The sequence below is a fragment of the Rhinolophus hipposideros genome, assembly GCF_964194185.1.
Source record: "Rhinolophus hipposideros genome assembly, chromosome: 14".
Lineage (NCBI taxonomy): Eukaryota > Metazoa > Chordata > Mammalia > Chiroptera > Rhinolophidae > Rhinolophus > Rhinolophus hipposideros.
The window spans coordinates 61,452,140-61,477,051 of NC_138060.1; the positions used below are offsets into that span (position 1 = coordinate 61,452,140).

Here is a 24,912-nt window from a genome sequence, read left to right on the forward strand (position 1 = left end):
CTCGATTTGCGCTGGAGGGCAATAAGGAGGGCTGAACTAAGTCCATGGGTTGTAGTCCGGCAGTTCTCGAGCCTAACCACCCCGGGTTAGTTGGACACGTCTAAGAGGCCCAAAGGCCTGGGTTGGGCGGGGCGCCCCTCCCCCACTCCCAGTCCAGGACGCTCCGGGCAACCCGGCCGGGCCGGGGCGTGGCCCGGGGACGGACCTGGCTGGCAGAGGGGCGGGGCTCCAGTATGGGGCGTGTCTTTTCGGGCGGGGGGCGTGGCGGGCCAATGAGCAGAGAGGAGCCGACGGGGGCGGGGACTGTGCGCGGGTGCGGCGCGCTGCGGGGCGGCCGACGCAGGCAGAAGCGGGCGTCGCGCGGACTGCCGGTCGGCGCCGCGCGGAGCTGGCCGCGGGATTGGCTGCGGTACTCGCGTGTCAGGCGGTTGCTAGGCTCCGGCCGCGCGCCCCGCCCTCGCGCTCGGCGCCCTCTCACTGCCCGGTACGTGCTCGCGCGGAGGCTGCGGTGCGGCGCTCGCGGTCCTCGGGCTCCGCGGCGGTAGCGTCGGCGGCAGCTTTGCGCTGAGTCCCCAGGGAGCGGCGGTGGCGGCAGCGGCAGCGTCTTGCGGCCGGGAGGAGCGAGCACCTGCCGCGGCCCGTCCGCCGGCGCTCGGTGAGTGCGCCGTCCGCCCCCTGCCGCCGAGCCTGGCAGCCCAGGCCCCCACCCCCGTCGCCCGCCCGAGCTTCCCGAGGAACACCTGCTGCTGCTCGCTGCTTGGCCGGGGCGGGGACATGGTCGTGGACGTCCTTGCGGGTGAGGCGGCAGCGCGGCTGGGGCCAAGCCGCCCCTCTGCTCTCGGCCCTTCAGGGGAAGGCTCGGGGCGTTAGGTGGCCGGGCCCGGGCTGCACGCCGCGGCGATGGGCCAGGCCTCAGCTCGGCCCGCGCTCCCCGGAATGCAGGGCCTGCGCGTCGGCCATCGGCGTATGCGGCCTGTGGGCCGCCTCCCGGGCTGCCAAAGAGGGTCGCGTGGCCCAGTTGGGCGGAAGCCGGCCGAATGGGCAGTCGAGTCCCCGCAGGAGGCGGAAGGGCGCTGCAGCCGCTGAGTCCTGAGCTACTCAGAGCCTTGGGGTCACCTCCCCCCAACACACATACACCTGAACTTCTTTGGAAGCTCACTACCTTTCCACTTGGTGTTTGGAAAACCAGATCCCTCTACCCCCCCTCCACCCCCCGAGTATATTTGGAATATGTCTCCAGAGCAAATAATCGCTCAGCTAAAAATTCTTCTGCCATAAATTCCAAGTTAATTTTACAAAACTCAACTACTAATTAAAAATGCATATTTTAATCTCTGTGACTTGAGAAGCTCTTAGATTTGTAAACTGACTTTAGAATTAGTTTTAATAGTGACCATGAAGTTTTGCCTTGGTGGGAGCAACAGTCTGGGACCCCACGTTTATAGCCTAGAATTTTAGCTTAAGAGCCCAGCCGGCCGTTTCCCTAAATAAGTGAGTAGAAGTGATTCCTGGCATGGAACCCAGACAATGTAGGGAGGCTGGTGTTTATAGGACATAAGTCCAGATAATGAGTTGGATATGCTACCAGGTGTTTCTGGAGTCTGGTGTAGATGGGATATTGTAACTTTATGAAGTTGTTCTATGCTTAATGTTCAGAGACATGATACTTTTGGAATGTCCCTGTTTTAAAAAAGAATTCAACCTTGGAGGCATAAAGATCTGTAGTTTGAAAATGGTAACCTTGAATTGAACTTTGTTTTCCTTGGAGCCAAGGAGCAAGAGCCCATGGCCTGCATCCTTCAAGGAAGCTGAGGAGCCGTTTCTTGGAGCAATCAGATTTGAGGAGGAGTTGGATGCGTAGTGTGGGCCTGTTGAAAGCCTTCGGGATATGTATGAAAGTTGGAGCAAGCAGTGCTATACAGGCAGCAAACACCAGGTCGGAACGGGAAAGCTTGTGTTGATATGAGCCTCTGTTGAAAGAGGCAGAGGGCAAGTCTTCACTGTTCTAAAAATTCAATTTGGCAAAATACATTCATTCATTTAACAAATACTTGACTTCACTACTTGCCAAATTCTGTGATAGGTCCTGAGGACCCATATAAAAGGCTGATTCTGCCCTTAAGGAACTAGGTTTTGGGGCCAGTGGGGGTTACGGAACCTAAGATTGAAGGTGTCTGGCCACTAAGTGTGCTCACATAGTGGAATCCTGAGGAGAGGGAATTCCTGAGCTGAGGCTTGCAGGGCCAGCAGGAATTAATTAGCTGGGGGACAGCAAGGTCGGACATAGGGAACCACATGTACAGGAGCGCCTAAAATAGCACCTGTGAGTCCTCCAGCTTGACAGTCGGGAGCCCTGGGCCTTTCTTTTGCTTAGGAGTTCAAACTTCATATTCAGGGTACAGGAGCCTGGGAAAACTTTCAATGAGGAGAGTGGCATGGTCCAGATCTGTGTTCAGAAAGTCCTTGCTGGTGGTCACATCGCTCGTGGCAGGGAGGGGACCTGTGGGGGTGAGGACCTCTGGCTGTGAGGTCAGCCAGTAAAGGAGAGATGAGGAGGGAGGCAGAGCCAGCTGAGAAGAGGCTGCAAAGGTTGAGCCGAGGGGATACCACGCTGTGAGGGGAGGAGCCTGCATTCAGGAATGTGTGGGGCCGGAGACTAAGCGTGACCAAGAATTTTAACTACCTCTTCTGCGAGTTTGCTGGTGTCTGTTAAACATTGCGAATGGTAGGGTTTGGAGGGACCCTGGGGCCACTTAGACTGAGATTGTTTTTTGGGAAAGGAGAGGCTTGGCATTTGATTGTTAAAAACCTTCTCTGTCACTTGAACTGGCGGCAGTGCGTGTCGTGTTGGGCAGTGTGGGTATACTGACCTGTGAGGAGATATGTCCATCCTCGTGGAGGCAGATGAGAGCGTGTTCACTTCTTTACCTCACAGCTGTTCCAGCCTTTCCTGTTGTCTAGGTGAGTGATGCGACGGAGCGACGTCAGCCACATTTGGGGGCCTCTTGTGTTTCTGCTCCACATGCCCCCTTGCTAATGCTCATGAAAATCCTTTCCACTGGCTGAGAAAACTTGAGTCATAGATGAAGGAATGTTCCCAAGGTCGCACAGCTGTCCTGTGGCAGAATTAGGGTTTGAACTCAGGGTGAACATTTGGCTATGCCCACGTGTGTCTGTGTTGCATCAGACATCATGGTGGCCTCCGTTAGGCGCTTCTGTGGCGAAGACCAAGCCCAGGTGTCTGGTGGTGGGCAGGATGCCAGGATGATATGGGAGAGGTGAGTAGGCCCCCACATGGAACCCCAGAAACACGCTGTGAGGGCCCATTTTCAGAAAGGAGGCTGTGAGAGCCATCCTGGTGCCCGTGCCCGTGCTGGTTGTTCTGGGCTCCATGCTGTAGGGAGCCACAGAGCTTGGATCCTAGGCTGGGGGGGCAGACTTTATGGGCACTGCTTTTGAGCTGGACCTTCAAGAAGGGTTAGTTTGCTTGGTGAAGGGGTGGGGGCAGGAAGTTCACAACTCTGGAGGGAAAGAGGAGCAGAGGCAAGGGGTGGGAAGGGGAGACGAGCACCTTTTTTGTATGTTCTGGAAAGTTGGAATCAGAATGCCATATGGAGGAGTTTGGAATTATGTAGGAAGGAATGGGGGAACTCTAAAGGTTTCGGAGCACAGCTGTGGTAGGATCAGCTCTTGGTTTTAAGAAGTGAGCCCCCCATGTGAGCATGGAGACTGGACTGGAGGCAGGTTGGTTACTGCTGTGGTCCAGTGGGGGGAGAGTGGACCTGAATAAGGACAGTGGTTAGCAGGAGAGCAGAGAGAGAGAGAAAGAAGGTTCCAAACGAGACAATTCAGCCAATGGTAGGGACCTGAATGGTGCTCGTACCCTCAGGGCTCTGCCATTGAGTAGAGGGGCTGGAGGTGACACTGAAAAGATGAGGGTGTAAGGCCGCGTCAGCTCAGTGCTGCTGACGACTCGAGAGACTCAGACTAAGAGGGGCCCTGGATCGAAGGAAGTAGGGAAGGCTTGAGTCTTTGTGGCAGGCAGGCAAGATGAGGGGCTGACCTTGGAAGAGCAGAAAAGAGTGAAGGAGGGAAAGAGCAGGCCCCGTCCGAGGACCAAGGAGTGGATAGGCTGGCACCAAAGGAAGCGTCCTTTGGGGAATAGTAGGGCAGAAAGCTGACCCGAAGGAAGGCTGACGGGCTCAAAGACTTGACCTGTGCAGGGCAAACTAGGGGTGGTCCATGATGGTGTGAAGTCAGAGCCCCTTTACCTGTGCTTGCCTTTTTGAGTTGGATCTATTTTGCTCATAGCCTTCTTCATAAAAGGCTCACAACTAGCCTCGCAGAATGGCAAATTGGGATAGACCCATTGTGGATGGGTGAGAGTAAGAGTGAGCCCTTGTGATTCTTTTCTTGCTCGTATAGGAAGTCAGCTGTGAGAACTTTGGTCAACATCCAGGTTCCCGGGTGTGCTGTTTCGATTTGAGCCACTGCAGAGTGCCTGCTTAGAGGCTTCCAGAGAAGTAAGAAATGCTGGTATGAGCGTCTGAGGGGTCCCAGATGGGCACTAGAGAGAGATGGTATTGAACCTCAAGGGATCTCATAGTGAGAATAGATTCAAGTAATGTGTTCTTCAGTGTGTTGTGTGTGTTGGTCAGGGATTTCTCCCTCCTTTTCTAGGGCAAGTTTTCATCTTCCTCCATGTTAAAAAGTGTTTTCTATGCCTTTGCCAGTGTTACTGTGCTCTTTATTCCTAAGCCCCCGTCTTCCTCTGCGTTTCCTGTGTTGACACTCCTGGCCTGAAGTAAGGTGATGGTGGTTTTGAATATACAAGTGATTAATCTGGTCACTTCCCAATAGGTCTTTGTGTGTCCGTGACTTTGGGTATTAATTTAAAGCAGTCTTCCTAAAGTCGTATAACCTGCTTTGCCTTTTGACCGTTCTTCTCTCTGATCATTAATCAGTAATACTGCTCAGATAGCAATTTCTATAAATAGGATTTTAGAGTAGTTTACAAAATTACACCAGCCATAGGGCTTAATTTAGCCTTAATGAATAGGGTTTCCTATTTTCCTATTTCTGAGGTTTGATAACTAAGCGTTTTCTTCGCTTTGCTTTGGGTCCAGGGAGGAAAGATGGATGGGATGCAGTGGTACAATATCATAACTGAGGGTGTTCTGTGTTGGTGAAGCTGTTCTGTGTTCTCTGTTGGAGTGAAGTAAATCTGAATGAAACTTGAGCAGTGTGTTGGCTTTAATTATATTTTAAAAGCATGGGAAATACATTGAAAATAAAAAATCACTTTTATGACTGAATGTCTTTCTCCTACACATCTTGGGGTGCATTTAATAGTGTTGAGGTTTTATTTTTAAAACCTTCTTGAGCTCATTGTTTTTTAAAATACCGCTGTCTAAATTTTAGACATTGGAATTAATTTTATATCTTTGAAACTTTATAATTTTTGGTCCTGGATTGACTATAGAAAACATTTCATTTTCTTTGTGACCCTTTGACAAAGAAGGGTGACTAATTGGTAGTGTGGGCAGGAGACTGAGTGGCATTCCCCAGTTCCTTTGGAATTGGTCATTGTGGTGTAATTCTATTTCGGTTGTGGGCATTCACCAATATTGGTTCCTTCTTTTCCTGCAGGGCCTCTGCTCTCCAGGAAGATAAGGCTCATAAAGCAGCATAGCACTAGAAGGTGAGGTAAGGTACTTGAAGAGAGAGGTTTCTGCGAAAGAAAGATGATGGATAAACACATACTTGGCGAAATGATTAACCAGAGTCTAAAAACTCCATAGTGGGGAAAAAGTTTATCAAATAATACATATATTTAAAATAAGAAATGTAGAAGATAAAAGTATTAGAAAGAAGAGGAAATTCCTTGTCCCTCCCAATTTTATTTTTTCTTTAAATAAGAAATGCCAACACGTGGTACAAACTGAAAAAGTTCAAAAGGATGATACAGGGGAAAGAAATCTTTATTCTACCCACCCCCTCAGTCCCTGGTCCTCTGACTCAGGAGCAGCCATTATTCTCTGATTCTTGGGTGTCCTCCAGAGATGGCCCCTGGGCAGCTCTTTTACCAAGTTTGGGTTAGAGTATAGGTTTAATTTTTATCCTGCTTTTCCCCTCCCAGCATTAGAGGGTGAACATTGTCCCATAATTAGAACATTTTTCATGGTTAACCTGTCCCCAGTTCTTAGATGGTTCTTTCTTCCTTTGGTTATAATTTGTGCATAAAGTATTTTTAGAATCTTTTTTTTATTACCATAATATTAAATATAAAGCCTTTGAAAAAGTGAGAGGTGACTTAGTTTTGCAGGAGCATGCCTGTAAGGTGAAGTAAGACAGGTTTGTATTGATTTTTATTTCTAAGCACTGGGGATGTTTCCCCCGGTCCCTTTCCTGTGACTTGCATGGGTGTATGTTTTTTTATAGCTATGTAGAAGCCCCGATTTGATGTTCCCTGCCGTTGGAGGTATGTGTAGACACAGATTCATTCTTCCCAAGGCATTCACAGCCCTTAGATACCCAAGTATAGGCCACTGTGCCAGTCGAGGGGAGCCCAAGGACGAGGTTGCGTGAAGCACTTGGAAGGATGTGTCATACTCAAGGAAACACTGGCCAGTGCCCAGCTCGGTCCCCTGTTTTGGCATTTGCTGTTCATGCCTATGGATGTTGCGTTTCTGTATATGGAGTACGGGAAGTTACAAACAAGCACCTCTTACAGGGTTCTTTCTAATGGTTGGTATATACTGTATGTTGGAACAGGTTAGTGGAATTGGAAGATGTCTGTTTTTGCAAATGTTGTGGTCATCTCTGTTTTACCTCTCACTGTGTGGGAGTATTTCTCCACAGGCATTCCAGGTGTTGGCATGGGATTACTTACGAAACTTCCCAAGGCTGTCTGCGGCACAAGTGAAACCAGTTCCGCCTTAGTTGTCATAAACGCCTCTCTTAATTAGCTCACTTGTTCTCCAGGGCTGGGTTGATTCTCTAGCCAGTTTTTGTCAAGAAAAATGATACAGTCAATAATGGAATTCCAAATAGCATTTCCTTTTTATTTGGCTATTAATCAGAACCTGGGACACCATCCGTTTTCTGGGCCCTTGTTTCACTATGGAATGCTTCCATGGAACGTGCACCTCTCATCACTGTAAATGTCTGTGTATACACCTGCGTGGCGGGTAGTTCTCTCTGCATTGGATCTGCCCTGACCTCAGGGAGCCTTGCTTACTGGGTTTTTAGTAGTGCAGATCTGCCGCACGAGTAGCCCTGGAGCAGGCTGGATTCTGGGTCTAGTGGGAAACGAGGAAGTGTCGAGAACTTTGCTTTACCTGTTTGTGAAGCAGGCCTCAGTAAGTGTCTTATATTTTTAGACTTTTGAGCAGTGTTGGGAAGATTGAATCGCCTGAGTAGAGAAATTTGGTAGGAGGAGACTAGAAGAGAAGCTCTTTAATAAAGATCTAAAAATAGAATTTATGACAGTCACAAATAGATAACAAGTAGGGTTCCTGTCTCGCTCTCTCTTCTGGATTTGTGTTACCAGCTGTTGCTTCTGCTTACCTGGAAAAGATCACACTATTTTGTCAGACGAGTTAACAGTTAGACTTAAAACACTGTTTGCCAATCTGCAGATATGCTTTTCCCAGTTTTAAATGTAATTTAAAAAGTGACTGGATTCCTTGGCACCAGGAAGAAATCCTTAGCAGGAGAAATTGATTGTTCTGCTTGCAGTACCAACCTTAAGCTGATAGGGCCCGAGGGGTCCCCTGACCCCTCAAAGCCCTGAGATTTTTTCCCCTTCTGGTTGGGCCTTGCTGACCAGAGAGCGGACTTCTGTGCAGGCCATTTAATCCACCTGATTTAATCAGATGGCATCTTAGGTCTCCATTCTGTTCTTTTTAGGAGGGGGTCCCTTTTTTGATTTGTGCAGCTGGAAAGGAAAATGGCTTCTTCAGCTTTCTTCCTATGCAGGCCTCTGGTTCTCCGGATTGCCTGTGCCCTTTTCCTCCATGTGAGGGGGTGAAGGAATGTCCTGGCCTCCCCTCTCTCCTCCTGCCATGCGCTTCCAGGGAGAATGGGGCCCATTGTGGGCTGTGCCCACAGGCACAGCCCTCCGCTCAGTGTCAGGCCTGCCGTGGCCTCTCCGTCCGGTCCGCTGTGGTTACTGGGTGTGCAAGCAGTCAATTCCTCACATGCCGCCCTGCTATTCAGGAGTATTCTGAGGGGTGGCTCATGCTTTGTTTGCCCCTGGGTCTGCCCTCTGTGTCACGTTTTGATAAACATTCTTGTGGACCCCTTTGCAGGCCTGAGCTCACTCTTGCTGCAGATCTGAGGCCATATTTGGAGAGGCAGGCCTGTTGCTCCCAAGGGTGGCTGAGTGCCTGACTCAGGAAGCTGGGCACGCCCTGCAAGCCTTTCTGTGTCCTGAATCCACCGGTGAGCATAGGATTAGTCTATTTGTGAATAAACTGACTTTAAATTTATTTGGCCTTCAATTATATCTTGTTTCTTTTTTTTATTTTTTATTGGGGAATATTGGAGAACAGTGTGTTTCTCCAGGGCCCATCAGCTCCAAGTCGTCCTTCAATCTAGTTGTGGAGGGCGCAGCTCAGCTCTAAGTCCAGTCGCCATTTTCAATCTTAGTTGCAGGGGATGCTGCCCATCATCCCAGGTGGGAATTGAACTGGCAACGTTGTTGTTGAGAGGTTGTGCTCTAACCAACTGAGCCATCTGGCCCCCCCTCAATTATATCTTAATAAGGCTGGGGAAAAAGACTTATTTTGGCCTTAATCAACTGTACAATTCATTGAAGATGTGAAATGCCAGCATATGATTCTCCAGGTAGGGGAAGCCACAGGGACTCAGCTTTTGCTTTTTAAATTTTTTTTGTATTAATTTCAGGTGTACAAAACAATGTAATATGCATTTACACGCCTCACAAAGTGGTAACACCCTCCCCTAATATATTGCCCCTCTGACATTGTATATATCTGTTACAATTCCATTGACTCTATTCCCTATGCTGTACTCCACATCCCATGACTATATATATTAAATTATAGTTGACAGTCAATATTATTCAGCTTCAGCTTCAGGTGTACACTGCAGTCGTCAGGCACCCACACCGGCCATGAAGTGGTCTCCCTAATAAGACATGTGCCCATTTGACACCCTATAAAATCTTTACAACATTATTTTTTAAAAAATGACCAGTTTTTGATCTTCATGTCATTTGAATTATTATTTGCGGTAGTTGAGCACTTCTTTTTTTTAAAGGATATGTGAAACTAGCATTTTTTTTTTTTTAAATTGGGGGAATATTAGGGAACAGTGTGTTTCTCTAGGGCTCCTCAGCTCCAAGTCGTTGTCCTTCAATCTAGTTGTGGAGGGCGCAGCTCAGCTCCAAGTCCAGTTGCCGGTTTTAATCTTTAGTTGCAGGGGGCGCAGCCAGCATCCCATGTGGGAATTGAACCGGCAACCCTGTTGTTCAGAGCTTGTGCTCTAACCAGCTGAGCCATCCGGCTGCCCCATCTTTACAATATTGATTATATTTCCCAAACCGTCTTTCATATCTCCGTGGCAATATTGTAGTTACCAATTTGTGCTTTCTTATTCCCTCCCCTTCTCCCTCATCCCCCCCCCCATCTAGCAACCATCAGTTTTTCCTCTGTATCTCTGAGACTATTTCTGTGTACTTTGCTTATTTATTTGGTTCTTTAGATTCCACATAAAAGTGCGATCACATGGTATTTGTCTTTCTCTGACTGACTTATTTCACTTAGCATAATGTTCTCTAGGTCCCTCCATATCGTTGCAGATTGTAAGATTGCATTCTTCTTTATAGCCATGTAACACTTCATTGTATGAATGTACCACAGTTTCTTAATCCAGTCGTCTATAGATGGGCATTTCAGTTGTTTCCAAGTCTTGGCTATTGTGAATAGTGCTGCAGGGACTCAGCTTTTTTAAAAGAAGGTTTGTTGTGGATAGGGATGCTCTTCCCTGATACTCAAACTGCCTTCCCAGACAGGAGGTTCTCCTGACCCTAGGCCAGTGTGTCCCTGGGAAAAACCTATGAGATACTTACAGTTTTGGTGAGTGGGTAGATAGACACTACCAGCTTCTTTTTCAGAGGTGTTGGATTCAGACAGGGAGCCAGGTGTGATCAGCTGTTGTGCGTTAGCAAGTTCTGTGAAGAGGAGGTGAGTGAGCTGATGGTGGTGGGGCAGATGGAGAAGCCCTGGCCAGGCCCTCCTGGAGCCGGCGAAAGGCTTTTCTGCATGAGATCTCTATGATTGCGTGGCTGGCTGCTGCGAAATTTGCTCCTCTCAAACCCAGATAGGTAGACTTGGGAATGGTCCTGGAATTGTTCTAGATCTTCTGAGTAAAAAAATCCACTCTCTCCATGATGTTTCAGTATGTACGATTTCTTTGTCTTCTGTGGATGTGTCTTGTGAAAAGAGCAGCTGGCTCTGGCACTGCTCTGGATGGTTGCCTTCCTCCAACCTTTTTTTCCTCTCTCTTTTATTACAGGAAAAAAAATACTGACTGTTTTATCCTTCTGACTGAGCAGAGTGATAGGCTTCTTCTTTCTCTGTTTTAGGATTGGGAGTGGCGTTTTGTTTTTTATCAAATAAAGGAATAAAACAGTGCCATACTGAGCTCTCACTGCAAAAGCCAGCACTTGTTATAAGATGGTACTGAGTTTTCTAAAGGAGAACTCTTCTTTTCAGACAGTGCTTGGCCATATTTTGGACCACGACTTCCCTCACTGGCCTTCCAGTGAGGGCCCTTGCTTTTTGGTAAGGCAGGCAAAATTCTTGGCATAAGTATGATGAGGTTGGACAAGGAAAACAGAGTGCCCTCAGCAGTAGAAATCTGGGCCTGAGGAAGGAACCTTCCAGGGGTACTGAGTCCCCTGGGAACCCTATCATCCTATTGTGGCATTAAGTAAAGCCTTTGATCTCTCTGCCTTAGTAAAATTGGGACAGAATATCCTCCCCATAGGCAGCTGAGGAGGAAATAAAGGCTCTCTAGTAACGTGCCCTGCATAACCTCTATATAATTGTTACTCGTTACTACACCTGTTCTTTTCTGGTATAAACTTAATAAAGGCTGGACACGTTTCTTTTGTTGAGTGATGGGTTCATGGTTTTTTGTTTTTTTATTATTTTATGATTACATATGTAATAGGTTATTTTATATGTACCAAGTATTTTATTTAAAAAACAAATCTAGCCATTGGTACCTCCTAGAAAGCTGCTCTATCTAGGGTGACTGCTTGTTCACCTGTGGAGCTTTGAGTGCTCTGGTGTTTTCTTGGGTTGGGTGGTGCTTGGAGGCACTGGCCTCTGTCATGTTGAATAAAGGATAAAATAATTTGAGGACGAAGTTCTCAGTTAACTAGACAACCTGTGTAGATTTCTAAGGAGTTTCTTTGGAGATTCTTTGATGTGCCCAGGTTTGCTTCCTTGAACCTCACCAGTGGAGTAGAAGGAGCAGAGACCGGGCAGGGTTGCCATGTGACTTGAGTGAGTGGAATTGCTTCAGTTTCTTTTTTTGTAAGATGTTTATTTCTGTTTGAGTTATTAACAGCAATAAATGCCTATTGTGAAAAGCCCTTAGTTTTCACATGGCTACACATATACTTATTTTTTCCCTGAGTGACCATATGACTTCCTGACTAACTTACAATGTAAAACTTTGACTTTTCAGCCAGCACATGCATTTTAGGAGGCCTGGAGCGAGTGAGTGCTCCTGGTTGAACATTGGGCTGCGGCAGATTCCGTTCCTGGAACACTTGATTCCTCTGAGCTGTAGGATCGGAACTCTTTAGAACAGGAATTTTAAGATTTCTTGTTGTTTGGTTCATAAAATGAACTTCATATGGAATGTCTGAACCTCACTCTGTCAAGTGAGTGTCCTCCCTGGAAACCTGACCTGTGTGGGGCTTCCAGCTCCTTACGGGGCCGTATTGGTCACAGAGCTACGAGGCTGTGAGGGGCGTGGTGCCCACATTCTGAGCAGAGAACCATTGTGCTAAAGACAAGTTGGGTTCCAGTCTCCAGGTTATAAAGGCACTATACTTTTCGATCCTGTGTTGCGGGGAGCTGCCTCTGGGCTCCCAGTGGAGAAGCTCCTAGTGATTTCCAGACAGTGAAGGCATGTGGTCTCTGACCTTTGTGTTAGAGGCAAGTGAGGGTAGAGCTGTTGGCTGTTATCAGAAAATGACGTGTTACCACCAGAGAGGAGCTTAAAATAAAGCTCTGAATGCTCACGCTAAGTCCTCTGATAGGGTGGAGGGGAAGCAGGGCCCCCAGGCTGCTCCCAGCCGTGTCGTCCTGGGTGGTGCTGAACTGAGCAGGCGATCCGGAGGAGGCCGCTGGACAGAAGGTGATGCTCAGTGGAACAGAAGCCACCCCCGTGTGGAAGCAAGTCCATGTCTGTTGCAGGCACTCTGACTTCTTGTCCCTGTGGGGAGACGATTGACCTTGGCAGTCTTCTTTCAGATTTGGAGCTGGGGTGGAGAACGCAGGGCGCACGGGGATGTGCGTGTTCCTTAGCTCGCCTGCTCGTGTGGGTTGTCTGACGCACAGACACGTTACGCCCAGAAGAGAGAGAGACAATGGGGGACTGGATTAAGATTATTTGTATTTTGTAGATACATTTTAAAGTGTATCAGATCCTTTTCTAAAGCTTTTTTTTTTCTTCAAGGAGAGCGCAGCTCACTGGCCCATGCGGTCTTCGAACCGGCAACCTTCGTGTTATTAGCACCATGCTCTAACGAACTGAGCTAACCGGCCACCCCATTTTTCTAAGTCTTTACATGGATTAGCTCACCTAATGAATCTATGTTTATAATTGGAAAAAGTTAAAGAGAAGGAATTTGATCTAGGAAGTGTTCGAGATTAAATACTGACTATTAAGCAGTTTTCCAAGACAGGCTAGCCTATGGACTATGGAGGGGACGGCCAGCTGACACCCAGTGGGCAGGCCTTGTTTTGTTTTTTAATCAATTTTGTTGGGGAATATAGGGGAACAGTGTGTTTCTCCAGGGCCCATCAGCCTCAAGTTGTTGCCCTTCAGTCTAGTTGCAGGGGGCACAGCCCAGCATCCCATGCGGGAATCGAACTGGCAACCTTGTTGTTTAAAGCCTGTGCTCTAACCAACTGAGCCATCCGGCTGCCCCCTGGGCAGGCGTTGTTGGCACCGAGTGTCAGTTATTGGTTCATTCATTCAGCAGGTGGTTTTTGAGTCGCTGTCATGTTCTGGGCACTGTGCTAAGTAAGCCCCAGGGATGGATCTGGTGATGGATGACAGACAGATATGGGCCCTACTCTTCCCCTGACCAGGCGAAAGAGGGAAGAGAAGTGAAGGTTAATTTCTTCCAGTTGGAATTTTTCAGAAGAAAGTGTGGTTTGGAGAGGCTGAGGGTCCCGCCCCTGGCATTGACCACAGGCAGTCAGTGTGCCTCTGATTCATCAAAAGAGGAGGTGGGGGGACACGTATCTCAGGGGGCAATGTGAGGGATCAGGGGGAGGGCCTGGGGAGCTGGCAGGCAGTTCTCGGTTATTTTCAAAGCCAAGCTGAGATTTGGGTGCACACAATGTCTGTTACCGATCGAGCCATTTCCTGATGCCGTCCTTAGGGGATTCTGGTGGGGCCTGAAAGGGGGGTTCCAGAGACTGGTCAGAGTGAACCACAGGAGACCTCTTAGTTTGGTGATGAGGGTGTGCAGGGGTGGGGGTTGGACTTTGGAGGATAATTACAGGAAGAGGTGAACCTTGGGGAGGGAAGGGGGGTGGAGGGAGAAGATAACTCGCAGTAAGTGGAGGAACTTTGCCGTGTTTGCTCTGTTAATCCCCAAGTCCGTTGGAGGAGATAGGAAACAAGGGGTTACTGTCTGGGGACAGCCAGGGGTGGGGATCAGAGGCCACAGTGGGGCCCAGTCAGCGAGCGGTAGGGATGGGTGGTGGGTAGAGACTTTGGCCAACGCTGAGATGATGGTGGTGTGGGGGCACAGATAGAGCCAGCTCCCGAACAGAAATGGAGGCAGTGAGGCTGGACTTGCCCTGAGAGAGGAATGGTGGGGCCTGAGAGTCAGTGCTGGTGTGCTTCTCCAGGGGAGCAGGTCAGAGCCCGTGAGGGAGTGGGAGTCCGGGAACTCTGCCGCGGAGAGGAATGCCTGGAGGGAGACACGTTAGAATTTGGGGGCACCCCGTTAAAAAACTACACTTGTACTGTATCCCTGGGCACCAGTTGAGAGATGGATAAAGGAGTCATGCAGGTGGCCACATATCAGCTTAATAACCAACTGAGCTGTTGGAGGGTGTAGGACCTGGGGAGGCGGCCATTGGGGGTTCCTAATGCTGAACCCCAGAATTAAGGAGAGGTAGCGTCTGTGTTCACCATTCCTGGCTGGGTTCTCTTCCTGCTGTGCTGCTTCGCAATGTCTCCAAGCTCATTCAGGACCGATTTTGTGTTTACTTCATCTTATTTTTAAAAATGTATTTTAAACTTTTAAAAAACTTTTACTAGTATAAAATAACACAAAAAGAGAGAAAAGAAGACCCTCCCCCCAAAAAAATAAAGTATAGCTTAGTGAATTATAAGGTCCAGAAATAGAGCTTTGCTGGTCCCAGAAAATGCCTTTCCATGGGCCCCATCCCTGCTGCAGCCCCCTCTGTCCTTCCTTCCGAAGGTAACCCCCATACAGTAAGGATCCATTTCCTTATGTTTCTTTATGATTTTACCTCTGAAATGTATAGTGTCATTTTGTCCACTTTAAAAACTTGGTATATCTTGTAAGTCTTTAATCTACAATTGCCCCCTCTATCCCGTTTCCTTACGGTTATCTGCTGAAGAACCTGGTCCGTGACGTGGGGAGTCTCCCAGTCGGGTGTAGTTGTGTCTCAGGGTGCAGTTCAGCTGTTCTCCCTCCTTCCTGTGAGGCATTAGCTGGATCCGGAGGCTTGGTTGGCTGGCAGGGCTGAGTGGCTTGGGTCTTTCCTCCCCAGGGCTGCTTTCCCCTGTTCCACACTTGACTCATTAGCAGGTCCCCAGAGCACCACGTCTGTGGGAGGACGGTGGGGCCTGGGAGAGGCCAGGCCCACCTCAGGCTCTCGCTCTGCAGGCCTTGTCAAACCAGCCTCCCAGCCAGGAGGAGCCCATGTCTCCTCTGGCCCAGTGCACTGGGGGGGCTCACACTGCAGTCCCCCTCTCAGGCACTTCCTTCTTCCTTCACACTGCCCTTTCTCCTAAGTTGCAGCTCCCCTGTCTTTTCACTATCTGTCCTCATTTTGTCCCCTCCCGTCAATTTTCCTCTCTTCCTTTCCCCCTTTGTTTATAGGGTATTCTGCTAGAGAAAAGGTTGTTTGAGGCCTAGGAGGGATTCTCATCCTGCTTGATGGCTCTCCTGGGAGACTGGAAGCCTCAGTTTACCCATCTATAAAATGAAGGTGTTGGTTCTGATGACTTAGATGGTTGCCTCAGACTCTGTCCTGTGAGTGTTGTGTTTTACAAATTTACTGTGTTTCAAAGCTATTTTAGAGAGTTTTCCTGCTTTTCCATTTAGGGCACAGCTGCAGCAGCAGGGAAATGAGAAACGGGTAGAGGGCTCAGCCCGAATCTAGTCTTTCCTCATATCTGCCCCATTAGGCCGGATGGGCTGGGTGAACAGTGGAAGGTTCTGTGGGCTGTGGTCGTGGCCTCCCCTGCTCGTCTCCAGCTCTGGGACAGAGACTTGCCTTACAGAATAGAGAGATGTGTCAGCTGCCAGTGCTGCTGCCATGCTGGCAGGTGGCTGAAAATGTGCGCCTGTGGAGGGCGACAGTATGGCTTCAACGTGAGAGTAGGCTCAGGCTCCGGGCCAGGAACTTGTCAGCTGGTCGCGGCTGTCTTGTGTGCAAGCCCCTCCTCCCCAGTTTACCCCAGAATTAGATGGGAGCAGGCCTGTGTCTGGTGTGATCCCCTCAGACAGAGCCACTGCCTGATGGGCTGTTGCTGTGAGGATGTGCGGGTGAAGGGCTGTGCTCACGGCTGGCCTGTGCCTCGGTATATACCCAGCCTCTTGCCCTTCAGGTGGGCCTTGCCCCGAGAAGAGCGCTCACGTGACGTACCACGTGACGTACCAGGATCTATTGGGCCTTTCCACAGGTGCTGGGACACTTAACGTGCTTGTGGGGTTTTTGTTTGCTGTGCTATTAATTCACACATTTAAACTTTCATTTATTTTATACTTAAATAATTTTTAATAAATCTTTTGTTTTTGTTTTTGTTGAAGGAGGGCGCAGCTCACAGTGGCCCATGCGGGGATCGAACCGGCAACCTTGGTGCTACCAGCACCGTGCTCTAACCAACCGAGCTAACCGGCCACCCTACTGAAATAATTTTGAAGCCAACTAAATTCAGGTTTCTGCTTCCTGTGTGTTCACTAAAGTTGCTTAGGCCCAAAGAGGTAGACTAGGTTTTGTATTTTTGTTTTGAATCCAAGTTTTGTGAGGGCTGTCTTTTAAGGAGAGAATGTAAGGAATTCCAGAGTCAGGGAGGCGTGGGTGTACTGGAGGGAGGGTGGAGAGGCCGCTGGGGACGGCTCAGGAGCTGCCCGCACGAGTGGGTGTCAGGTGGCCAGCAGCAGGCATGGCGGAGAGGGAGCCCTGAATCTCCTGTGTGGGAGAGCTATACCCCTTCACTGAAAAACTGAGTTTCTCGGGATTTGGTGAGGTCAAGGCCACAGCCATGACTGGTGGCTTAGGAGGTAAAGCAGGAGTTAAAGCCATGTTTTCTGGGGTTGGCTGCCCTGGCGTTCTTTGGTATTTGTGATCAGCTAGCTTTCACCTTAGGTGTGGGCAGGTAGCAGGCAGGTGAGCAGGCAGGCCCTGATCAAAATTGTCCCAGGCCAGAGCTGAGTTTTCTCATTCTTCAGGCTTTGGAAACCTACTCATTCGCTGAACCTCCTGGTAACTAGCAGTGTTTGCTGGGTTTTGTTTTTTTTTGACATCACTATTTCTTCAAAAATTGAAGCATAATTTACATGTATCAAAATGTATAAATCTTAAATGTACAGCTCGACACTTTTTATGTATGCATTTACTCTGTGTGCCTCTCTTACTGAATATTAGATCTCTGACATCTGGGTGGTTCTGTACAGTGGTTTGTTTTCTTTTGTTGTATAGTATTTCATATATAAATATACCACAGTTTATTGCTTTTCCTGTTGGTGGACATTTGGGTTGTTCCAGTTTTTGACCATCATGAATAATACTGATATGAACGTTCTTGTCCATATTTTCTGTGTAATACCTAAGAGTGAATTGCTGAATATATTTGGTGTTTTAATTACTGGGAATTCTGTTTATATGCCTCTTGTTGTATTTCATTGTTGAACTTTCTGTTATGGAGAATTTCAAGTACACTTAAAGACAGAATAGTACATGAATCCCATGTACCTATTACCAGCCCCGACCCTGTCAACCTGTGACCACTCTTGCCCCATTCACACTCCCAACCACTGTTCCACCCCACATTATTTTGAAGCCTATCTCAGACCTGTCATTTCATTCATCGATAGTTGAGTGGGTATCTCTAGAAGACAGTGAGACCACAACATCTGCTGAGGGGCTTCCAGCTCAGCTTCATGCTGGTGTTTTCTCTGGGGATTTGTATCATGATCCTCCTGTGGGGGGTGGCTCCCACTTCCTGTTACTCATCTTGGAGTTGCCCAGGTCGTCTGATTTTCTCAGGCAGCCTTTGAACCAGGAACCAGCATGGTATAGAGTTGGGAGGGTCATCTTAGGACTTTGGAATGGCAGTTGCTGTTGAGGTCACCACTTTCTGTTGGGTTAATTGCTCGTGTGTACAAGTTAGGCTGATCTGAGAAAGGTCAGCGTGGATCGGTCCGTACTTCTGTGCTTAGGCACGTGACTGCCTGTCCCAGATGTGGCACTGGCCGGGGATAGATGGTTCTTTCCCCAGTGCCCTCAGAATCCGGAGGGTGCCCCTCCAGGACAGCTAGCATGCCTCCTGCCCCTGCCCCTCAGTCGAAGGACAATAGGCATCAGACGTAGATTTGGAAATGTTATTTAGGAAAGGTTCAAGTTTCTAAGAACAGAGAAACCACAGTGTAAAGATTAGACTTGGGAGCCCCCAGATACCCACTGCCTTCCCTCTCCTGCCCTCCCTGTGCTCAGCACTTGCATCTGATTTCCCCCTGCCCTGAGCCCGGAGTTGGTCTTGAGTGGGCCCAGAGGGCTGGTCCAGGCAGGCAACAATAGGAGCAGAGAGCCCCACACATACCTTATTATGTGGAATGATTAGCCCATAAATTCTCCATAGCAATTTTCCTCTGAGGTAGTCAAGTTTGACTAGAAAAACATAGCACCATGTTTTGATTCCTGAATCGCCCGGATGTTCCCCCGCCTTTATTCTTATGCTGCCCGACTAGGACGTGCCATTGCTCCCAGTGTGAATTGATGACCCTGCTGCCCATCAGCCCGTTAATCAAGCAGAACGAGAGGGGCAAAATGCTGTCTCCTGCTGTTTCAACCTGTCTCGCCTTCCTTCCTCATCCATCTCACGTCATAATGAAGGAGTTTGACAGTAACTCAATGTTAGTGAAAGTAAGGGGAAAGTCATTCCGATCTTTAGGTGGGGAAGGTAAGGACCAGCCAGCTGATGGCACCTTTGTGAAGCTTACTGTATGGCTTCTGAATGGTGACCGGTCTGCTCCTAGGAACCCCTGGCTTCAGGGGGTTCTGCATTTGGCTCTGGGACCTCTGCACTTGGTGATGGTCTGGTCGGGGGTTTTTCCTCCAGCAGGGAAGGTTTCTGGGAAGGGAAGATGAAACTATTTTTAATCTTAAGCAAACATAGCCAATGTAGTAATTTCAGGCCCCAGTGTTTGACATTTTCTTCCATTATAACCCAAGTCACTTTTAAAAACAAATGAAGTCCTTTTTTGTATATTTTATGTTTGTAGTGTTTCTGGAGGAAAATGCCTTTAAAAGGTCCTCATTTCCCCTTATGAACTTAGGCTTGGGGGCCTGGCAAGCGGTGTGTTTGAGTCATGCAATCTGGGGGTTTGTTGCTAGTGGACAAGTGCTAGGGTGTGAGGTAAGTGGGGGGTTGGGGTGACAGGCTGTCACAGTTCACAGTCATCTGCCTCACAACTGTGATGAAGAGCCCTGCTTTGCCAGGGAAGAACCGAGGCTCTGAGAGGGGAGGCGGACCATGCTCTATGCTCCTTTTTCTTACCGCTGATTTTCTTGCCATGTTTTTGTAACTTTTAAATTTTGAGATAACTTCAAACTTACGGAAAATAATTCCAAGAATAGTAAAAGGGACTCCTAAATACTTTTACCTTGAGTCACCATTCGTTAAAAACATTTTACCTTGTTTGTTTTGTCATCCTCTCTCTTTTCTATCTATCCTTGTTTCTTGAACCATCTATGAGTAATTGGCAAACAGTATGCCCCTTTACTCCTAAATACTTAATTGTGTACTTTCAAAGAATGAGGACATTCTCTGATGTCACCATAGTACATCTATCAGTAGGAGAAGATTGAACATTGGTGTAATACCTGATCTGCAGCTGACATTCGTTCAGATTGTCTTAGTTGTCCCAGTGGCGTCTTCCATAGCCCCGTTTGAGTAGGCACGAGATAGATACTGGTTTGTCCTGATGATCAGCTCTGGGTAAGGAGGTTTCCTCTACTGCCTGGCATTTTTCTTTCCTGTAAAGTTGCTGTTTTTCCCTTTGCAATTAAGTAATTTATGGGGGGGAAACTTTGAGGCTATGTAAAGTAGAGGGTCAAACTTTGACCCTCTACTCTCAGCATCCAGTGCTGCTTCTAAGACCATCATTCCTTCTGTGTTCTTTGTCATCTTACTCTAAGAAAAGCTTTCTCATCCCCTAAATCTCTATTTATCGGCTTCTTATTGATAACTTGTTCAAGGTGATATAGTCCATTCTGGTCATGATTTGTTTTGATGCGCAGATTGTCCCATGTGTGGTCAGTGCACGCCCCTTCAGGCTGGTTTCTGTGTTCCTTTGATACGTCCTCAGCATTGTTTGAGCACTCCTGAGTTTTTGGTGCAACAAGATAGTCTAGGCAACATGCCCCAGCCTGGCTTCAGCCCTTTTTACAAGGAGCCTTGGTTCCTTTTAGTTGAAGTGGCACTTAGAAACCACGATATGGGTGAATGGCACATATTTTTGTTTGTTGAAAGGCTTTTAAAATAAATATATTATTTGGTATTCAGTTACTTCATAATGTTGCAGTTGAATAAAGGAGTTTCATGAGTGTCCAGTTTTTTACTTTTGTTCTGCATGGAACAAGTGACACATGATAGATATTAGCAGAGTGAGATGGGCTTTAGCAACAAAACACTAGGTTGGTGCAAAGGGAATGGCGGTTTAAAAGGTTAATTGCAGTTAATTGAAAGAAGACCCTGCCTGTTCAAAAAGAATTTATTTCTACCTCAGTAGGGAAATGATCAGATCCAATGAGCTGATTTCTGAAGAGGCTGGATATACTTGAACGTTAATGCCAGGGCCCCTTGTTCTGGGCTGTGGACTGCCTGAAGCCCACCCAGCTCTGTGAGGCAGCACCCACAACTCTGTTGTCAGAGATTTGAGTTAATGGTGCAACGTCCCTCGAGGCGATGGAGCAGATGTGCCCTGGTGTTTCAGGTGGTCTTTGACACAGCTTTCCCCCCGGTGGGTGCCAGTGCCATGGGAAGATGTGGGTCTGACCTATGTCCTCTCTGTGCCATCATTAGCCTCTGTGAGCAAATCGGGTCTGGTCCCTGCTCACACTTTTCTGAGACTCTGATGAAGAAGGAAAGATGAAGGAGAGGCAAGCGGATAATGGAGGCCCGAGTTGGGCAGGTTTCCTGAAGCATCAGTATTTAGGGAGCTGGAAGCCAGAGGGTGAGAGATAGTTAGGAAAAACTCCACTTAGCAAGTGCTCCTGAGTACTTTTGTGCGCCAGGCAGTGAGGGGGGGACCTGATCCATGCTGCTGTCAAGAGCTGCCGGGAACACAAGAACCATGTGATGGCAGTTGTGGCTCGGGCGAACTAATCTGGTGAACTGGCTTCAAGTCCTAGCTCTGCCTCTTACTCAGTGTGGACCTCAGTTTGTTCACGTCTTAAAGGAGACCTCAGCTGTTCAGCAGAGTGGCTGTGATCCAGGGTCTTTGCCTTAAGGCGTTGCAGCATCCAGAACGTGATACCCCTTGTGGCAGTTGTGTGCGGGGTAAACCATAGTCATTGAAAGAGGCAGTCTCTGCACAGGCTGAGGGGCCGACGTGTCACCTTCAGTTCACTGTGACGGTGGACCTGTGAGGTCAGGGACAGCATAGTCCCCATTTCACTGATGTGAAAACAAGCTTGGGTCCCTTAGGTAGTGGAGGCCAACTTCAGATGCTTGGGCTCCCGCCGCAGAAGCAGAGTGGAGGCGGGGACTACTGCAGCCTCTCCGACCCTGAGGAGGGCTGAGGCAGGAGGGAGCACAGCACCGGCATCGCTCCTGCTCCCACGAGGGGCCTGTGCTGCTTCTGACCAGCACTGATGTGTTTTGTGATGCGGCCGGGACCTCGGGGAGAAACTTGCTAGGGGATCTGCACTTGTGGGTTTGAGGTTCCGGTGAGAATTTTAATACAGAGTCCTTGCCCCTGGTGGGGATTGGTCAGGTGGGTTGGGTGGAGAGGGTAGGTCGCTGCATTTCCAAGCCCTTTTCCTCAGCTGTGCACCAGTTTTCAATTCCTTCAGTACCTGCCCTCTGTGGGGACGAGGCCCTGAACCATACTGTCCGCCTCCTGTTCTGTTTCAGAGCTGCTCTAATTTAGAGCAGGGTTTACTTTACAATTGGTTGGAATTCTGCCCTGCCCCCGCCCCCCCATTACATCAGAATCTTTGGGGTGGGACCCAGGCATCAGCTTTCTAAGTCCCCTGCCCAGGTGACGATGGGCAGTCAGGGTCGAGAGCCACTGCCCCGGAGTTTGGCAGAGCTTGTATCCTTGGTTAAGTAAGAAAGCTAGCCTGTCTCACAGGCAGAACTGGGCACTCAGAAGTGCCGATAAACCTGCCCATTAGATGGACCAAAGCTCCTCTGAGGAAGATGGTCACGTGGAAACAAGCCTTCAGTGGCCTCGGGAGGCCAGTGCATCAGAAAGGGAATTCTTATGCCTGACACTGGAAATGTCTAGTTGGTTTTCAAGTGGTAGAGCAAAGGGAAGAAGTGAACTTGGGGCTAGTGCCCACATTTGAGGAAAAACATTGTGTCAACTCACCAACCAAATGTGTGCAGAGCACCTGTTGCATTGATTGTAGTGGGAGTAAGCCTTTCAGGGTAAGGGGGGCATGATTGTGCTGTGGGAACACGTGCAGCCTGCTTCAGGAGAACCTCTGTGGAGCAGAGGCAGTGAATGAGTGGCAGCGATTGGGCCTCCTCGGAGCGAAAGAAGAGCACTCCTGGACTGGCGGAGGAACGTGGCCTCAGGACGGGAGGGCTCGAAGCTAGTCCTGCAGAGAAGGAGACACCTGAGGGTGCAGTAGACATCTCCGCGCTGGGCAGTGATGCAGTGTCCTAGCTTGTGGAGAAGGGAGGCCGCTGGGACCAGAGGCCAGGGCGCACTCTTGGCTCTTTGACCTATTTGAACTTAACTGGAAGGCTGGGTCTTAGCCCACATCACTGGGTGGTGAGCATGGCCCATCTCCCAGGGAAGGACAAGGGAAAGCAGGTGTCTGCATGCACCCTCTGTGCCCTCTCCTCCCGAGCTCTCGGATGGACAGACTGGTCTAGGAGGTCACACTCTGAGGCCTTGGCTTTCCTTGATTGGTGCTGACGTGCACGCTCCTCTACCTTGGCCAGGTCCTGCTGTCCCAGCCCCCACTGAACCAGCCTGAACCCAGGACCCAGGTGAATTTGACCCTATTCCAGCCCTCGGGTCATCCAGTCTAGTTGGGAACGTTTTTATTGAGAAACAAGGGAAGCTCATGTTTCTTGAGACTTGAATCTTCTAAGTAATGGCACGTACTTTCGTTTTTATGGTGTTCATTTGTGAAGAGATTGCAACTCAAACAGAATGGAGTTGAAATTCAAGAGCAGGTGGAGGAAGGTGGGATGATGTCTGATCCTGAGTAAGGGGGTCAGAATTTGTTGAATAAGAATCATTAACAAAATACAATTCTTATTGTGTGTTTATTAGAGCAAGGTGTTTATGGAAAAAGAAAAGCATTTATTGCAGAAGCAAACAGTAGGTGTTTCTGTGATATTTATCCAGTGTTTTTCCTCCAGAGAGTGAAACAAACACGAGGTATCATTATTTAATTTGCCATGTTGTTCATACTGCTGAACATTGTAACTGGTGTTATTTCATTCTCTATTTGCTTAGGAAACAAGTTTCTGAGAACAGACTTAGATTTATCAAGTAGTTGGAAAACAATTGCTGTTGCTCTGTGGCACCTGTTGTTGCTCTGCTCTCTGCAGTGAGGGGACCTCTGATCTCACTGACTTCTTGCCTCTTGTACCCAGAGGACAGCTACCGCTGAGGTTCTGTGGGCAGGACCGCGGCTTTCCTGTTGAAGGGCAGATGAAGTTAGAACATGTTCGCTCTGCCTTCAGAATGTTTGGAAATGATTTCTGCAAAGCCTGCTGTGTCCAGGGCCACGACAAGAGCCGTGCATTAACCACTGAAAGGCCAGCAGAGCCCGACCGGACAGGTACTGTGCCAGGTCCTTGCTGAGTCTGCCATGCTCCGATGCTTGTGGAGGCCTTTTCATGTCCTTGGCCCCACGGTCAGTGTCAAATGTAATACTTAGTCTGTAAAAGCAGAAGATAGCTGAGATCCCTGGATGCATTGCAAGTATTTTGAAAAACAGGTTTGCAAACTTTCAATTTGCTGGCTTTGAATTAGCTGCAGTTGTTTACTTCCCAGAGCTGACCCTCCCAGAAGCTGCTGTTCAAGTTTGCAGCCACACTTAACCTTGTGGTGGGAGAGGTGGAAACTCTGCGACAAGAGTGGGCTGGGCTACTTCCTGCTTCTTAGCCCTCCTTCAAGGAGAGTTGGGGTGATTCTATGAGGCTTCTATGGGTAATGAGCTTATAAAGAGACCTTGATTAAGACAAACAGAAACAAACCTAGCGCCCTAGATAAATGCTACTGATACTATTCATAATTGGTGAATTTGCTGTATTTTAGTTCCTTGTTCCAAAGAAGTCTGGATTTTCCTCTAATCTTTGCTGAATACAGCTGGTAATGGTCTAAGGCTGGCAGAGGACTGGATGGCTCTCCCTCTCTCTGGGTGAGAAGCATCTCTAGGGAGCCTGTGTTCCCTCTTTGCTCCCTCCCCAGCCTGGAGGCAGGTTGATGGGTGGGATACTTACTTGGATTGTAACAGCCAGCCAGATCCAGGAAGGAATCCACAGAGAGGGTGAGGACGACTGTTTTTGTGACCATTTTCTCAACCAGGTGAGAAATGTGTCTAGGATGTGGAGGGCGCTCTCCCTGGTCCTCATTGGGTGCTGCGCTGCCCGTCTTGTCTCTGCATCCCCCCCCCAAACAAATCTCCAAGGATAACTAGGGGGAGGGACAGATGGAGGGACAAGGCCACACATCCTGTTTTAGCCGTTAGGCTCTGTAGGGCAGCTTTAGTCTGAGAAGAGAGAATCACAGCTCCATCTGGTTTACTCACGCTCTCTCTTCTGCCTGTGACCTCTGCCTTCCTGTCCTTTTCCTCTTACCGACCAAGGAAGTTCAGGGAGTGGTTAGCCCCCCTTCTTCCCCCCTCCCCCCAGCGGCCAGCCTGTTAGGAGGACTGTGTAGCCACAAGTCTCTCCCAGGTCAGCTGTAACCCTGTGGGAGATACATGCGAAGCAGAGGTTCCTGACTCTTGATTAGGT

At 48.7% G+C, this 24,912-nt stretch overlaps 1 protein-coding gene across 5 annotated transcripts in view; it reads left to right on the plus strand.

Annotated features, from left to right (window-relative positions):
* The first annotated feature begins 305 nt into the window (after nucleotides 1–305).
* The window catches only part of DAG1 (dystroglycan 1), a 53,598-nt gene continuing 28,991 nt past the window's right edge, over nucleotides 306–24,912 (plus strand). Inside the window, exons 1-2 of one of the 5 annotated variants that reach the window (XM_081073332.1) lie at nucleotides 323–484; nucleotides 16,292–16,419. The gene's annotated coding sequence lies outside the window, so the exon portion shown is untranslated. Of the gene's footprint in view, nucleotides 656–16,291; nucleotides 16,420–23,544; nucleotides 23,733–24,912 lie in introns of all 5 variants that reach the window. The other 4 variants (XM_081073329.1, XM_081073331.1, XM_081073328.1 and 1 more) reach the window with 4 other exon arrangements.